The following is a 4,533-nucleotide window of genomic DNA, read 5'->3' on the forward strand; positions in this document are numbered from 1 at the left end:
CCGGGCGCCGCATCATTACATGGCACCTGGCTTCCTGATTGGCCAGAAAACCGGCTCCATGCTTTCTCGTCATCTAGTGACGAACAGCATGGAGACGGCTTCCCTGCTAATTGGGAAGCCGGGTGGCGAGTCTTTACACGCCGCCTGGCTTCCTGAATGGGACTCCCGGTATCGGTATTCGGTATCGGCGAGTACAGAAAAGAAAAAATATCAGTATTCGTAATCGATACTGAAATACCGGTTTCGGTGCATCCCTACTTTTAAAGTTTGAATAAGAGCTGACCATTGTATGCCCCCCCCCCACGTCTGCTTTCCGGTGATAAATCTCACAAATGTTCGTGTGCAGTAAGTGGGCCGAACCTGTCGTGGGGTAAGTTTTGGTTGAGTGAGGCCAGTCAAAGTCTTACTGTGGAACATTCGGAGGGAAAACTACCGCTCTTTAGCCCGGAGTCTGGATAGGGCTCATCTCTGCTCCCCCGTGTGTCAAAAGCGAACACACCAGCAGCACTATGATGACATCAGCGTGAATTAACTTTATTGTTCAGGACAAAGAACACTAAGGCCTGGTTCACACCTGTACGTTTTGTAGCGCGTTCAACGCTCTACAAAGCGCTCAAACATGAAAATCCCATTGTTTCCTATGGGTCTGGTTCACACCTTGCCGTATTTCAGCCCGTCTGAACGCGCTACAAAACGGCCCACGCCTGAAAAGGTACATTTGCTTCTTTGCGGCGTTTTTGTCTCGCGTTTCCATTGGGATACAGCCAAGTAGCCCTCGGAAACGCGCGTTTGTCGCGCGTTTTTTTTTACAGTGAATCGCGGTAAATACGCGCGTCACGAAACACGCGACAGGCGCGCATATACGATACGCCTAGGTGTGAACAGAGCCAAAAGGTGCACCCAGACTCTCCCCACACACATGCGTTTTACCTAAACAGGGCTTAGCCATAGAAATTCTGCTGTTTGGGTGAAAACGCGTGAGAGAGGGTCTGGTTGGTTCTTCTGCGTTCTTTGTCTGGAACAATAAAGTTCCTTCAAGCCGATGTCATCAGAGTGCGACCGGTCTCCTTTCTAAGGTTTAACTGTGATTGGGGCAGAAGTAGACGGAATTTATCTGCGGAGAGACCGTCCATCGGGTGAGAATAGAACCTTCTGCTGGCAGGTAGAATGACGATGCCGAGCAGCCCCACGTCTATGGCTTTCCTGACTCTGTGGGTCCCAGAAAACGTCGCGTGCCCCGGCCGTGGCGGTCATTTCCTGGCCGATCCTCCAGTGCAGCATGTTCTGGGGTGCCGAATCCACGTCACAGACACATTTCAGTCGGGACGCATGTGGACAGTCAGATCACAGGAGCTGTGTATTCACCTCCAGTGTCTCCACGTCCTGTTAGCGAGCCCGTCCGATGGACGCATGTAGCCACGCCTCCTTTCTTTATAACAGATCCTCGGTCTTAATCATTTTTTGAATTTAAAGGGCAACTCCATCCTAAATAACCGTGACATGACAATGGCAGCCGAGGGCGCAGCTGACTTCCTGTCCTCTTCTGTACACACAGGAGGGGTTGTTGATGTTATTAGCAATCATGAAGTGTGGATAAAATATCAATGTTTGATGAAGAAATGATCCTTTAAACTGATTTATTTTCAGCTGTAGTCGTTAAAATTCTCTTTAGGCTTCTTATATCTCTTAGAAACTCCAGTGATCACATTTCACCACCAACTTGAGTCTATTCCCCTCCCACAATGGTGAGATTTCCCCCAGTAGTTTGTGTCTCTGCCCCTCCCACAAAGAGATTTCCCCCAATAGTTTGTCTCTGTCCCTCCCACAATGGTGAGATTTCCCCCAGTAGTTTGTATCTCTACTCCTCCCCCAATGGAGAGATTTCCTCCAGTAGTTTGTGTCTCTGCTCCTCCCACAATGGTGAGGTTTTCCCCCAGTAGTTTGTGTCTCTGCCCCTCCCACAATGGTGAGATTTCCTCCAGTAGTTGTATCTCTGCCCCTCCCACAATGGTGACATTTATCTCCAATAGTTTGTGTCTCTGCCCCTCCCACAATGGTGAGATTTCCCCCAGTAGTTTGTGTCTCTGCCCCTCCCACAATGGTGAGAATTCCCCCAGTAGTTAGTGTCTCTGCCCCTCCCACAATGGTGTGATTTCCTCCAGTAGTTGTGTCTCTGCCCCTCCCACAATGGTGAGATTTCCTCCAGTACTTTGTCTCTGCCCCTACCACAATGGTGAGATTTCCTCCAGTAGTTTGTGTCTCTGCCCCTCCCACAATGGTGAGATTTCCTCCAGTAGTTGTGTCTCTGCCCCTCCCACAATGGTGAGATTTCCCCCAGTAGTTTGTGTCTCTGCCCCTCCCACAATGGTGAGATTTCCCCTAGTAGTTGTGTCTCTGCCCCTCCCACAATGATCACATTTCTCTCCAGTAGTTTGTGTCTCTGCTCCTCCCACGATGGTGAGATTTCCCTCAGTAGTTTGTGTCTCTGCCCCTCCCACAATGGTGAGATTTCCCCCAGTAGTTTGTGTCTCTGCCCCTCCCACAATGGTGAGATTTCCCCTAGTAGTTGTGTCTCTGCCCCTCCCACAATGATGACATTTCTCTCCAGTAGTTTGGTCTCTCTCTCACCTGTTCCCATAAATTTTTAGTTCAGCGTCATGGACGGTGACCACACCCCTTGGCTCTCTATTGGTCATGGAAACAGGAAATTTCGGGGGCAGATCTCACAGCTGGAGCCCCCGGGACATATAAGAAGCCGACATTTGATTGAACTCGCCATCAGCCATGCAGAACAGAAGACTTGGTTTTTCGGGTGGAGTTGTCCTTTAATTCTTCATGTCCTGAGGTGGGGGCCGCCCCTCTCACGGTCGCTGTGTCAGTCCTGAGCTCGGTTGTACCTGTCTGTCGTCGTTGCGATAATTTCTAACCGATCGTCCAGCATGTCGGCGTCAGACGGCCTGTTTAATCCTCGCACTCTCTGTTCCGGTCCAGCCGGCCTTGTGTTCCACTTTGTCTCCTCCTCCTCCCCCGTCTGTCCGTGGAATGTTCCGCTCGTCGCTGGTTCAGGAATCCCAGGAACAGAGAAAAATGTGAATTTTTATGAGATGATAAGTTGTGTTTTCTATGAGGAATCATCGAATTGTGAAACCGCAAAATATATCTCTATATTAAAGTGCGCAAGAGATTTCTTCGTGTCCGAGATGAATGTCGCTCTTCCTGGGCCGCCGCCGCCATCTTCTTTTTCTGCTTTTATTTCAAATTTTGTATTTATTTCCAGCAACGATCTGCGACCGCGCTGCTCCGCCTCCCCCTCCGGAGACATGAAACCGCACAGGATTCAGGGCCCGGTCACACCATCGGGAGTGCGTTAGGCCTTTGGAACGCAACCCGGACGGCTCAGCTTTTTGGGCGGCGGGAGGGGGGCGTGGCGGTGCATTGAACTCAATGGCCCGCGTATGTGTTCCCGACACAGAACATGTCACCGTGCCGCAAAGCCGGATCCCGGGAAGAGATACAAAGTATCAGTTTATGTATTAAAAAGAAACGTTATGGAGGGAAATGATCAAAGCTGGAGCCGTTGTCCTTGGCAACCAATCAGCTTCTCCCTTCAGTTTCTTTAGTTAAGCTTTGAAAGTTGAAGAGAGAAGCTGATTGGTTGCCGTGGGCAACTGCTCTGCATTCTGTCTGCTCCACTTTTGATCAATTCCCTTCATTGTGTATATTTTAAATCTGAGCAAAAAAGTTTCATCGAAATCTATTCCTCCATCGACAGCTAGAAATCCACTTTGTATGTGCCGAATGCTTCTGCCAACCTGTGACATCATCACTGTGCTGCAAGAGCGAGCAACAGTGAGCGGTCTTTATTACAGGAGGGGGCGGAGACAAGGCCGGTCACCCTGCACAAGGACAGAGAGCAGCAGTGACCGGTCTTTATTACAGGAGGGGGCGGAGACAAGGCCGGTCACCCTGCACAAGGAGAGAGAGCAGCAGTGAGCGGTCTCACACTGGATGACTGCGCAGATCTGGAAGAACACACGGGACTCTGGTATGAGGACGGTCTGCTGATCCCGGAGTTCAGTACCACGAATGTCTCCTATATGACGGTATAAACAAGTCCAGAGTCCGTTTCCTGTGATTCACAAACCTCAAACAATAGACTTCCTTCACCTTCCATGACTGAGCCAAATCCTCCTCCATCTGTGTCCCTCCCCCTCCCGGGCACTGCAGCTCACAGTGGGCGGGTTTCATGAAGTGAAGCGTTGCTACCAATTCAGAAAGCAGTGGGCGGGGCTAGGGTGTGGCCAGATGCTGATGGACAAGCTACAGTGACAATGCTGATAGCCACACCCCCCCCTGCAACATCTCCTCCCACTGTAGTGGCGGCAGGCATGGGCTACATGGGGGTGACAATTCCGCTTCTGGATTCAGGAGCAGTGCAGCATCGTTGTCACCTCATCACAGGAAGCTGCATTACGTGGATGTCATTGGCAGGAGTCACTGGGACCCCCTGATCTCAGTCCGGGGGGGGGGGGG

The 4,533-nt window shown here is 50.8% G+C and overlaps 1 protein-coding gene across 1 annotated transcript in view; it reads left to right on the forward strand.

Moving 5' to 3' along the window:
- PTPN4 (protein tyrosine phosphatase, non-receptor type 4) overlaps window positions 1–3,753 on the forward strand; it is an 82,144-nt gene extending 78,391 nt beyond the window's left edge. The window contains exon 28 of the mRNA XM_018568721.1: window positions 3,743–3,753. The gene's annotated coding sequence lies outside the window, so the exon portion shown is untranslated. The remainder of the gene's footprint in view (window positions 1–3,742) is intronic.
- Window positions 3,754–4,533: the final 780 nt, after the last annotated feature.

This window comes from Nanorana parkeri, unplaced genomic scaffold (assembly GCF_000935625.1).
Source record: "Nanorana parkeri isolate BGI_ZX_2015 unplaced genomic scaffold, ASM93562v1 scaffold1233, whole genome shotgun sequence".
NCBI classification, from domain to species: Eukaryota; Metazoa; Chordata; class Amphibia; order Anura; family Dicroglossidae; genus Nanorana; species Nanorana parkeri.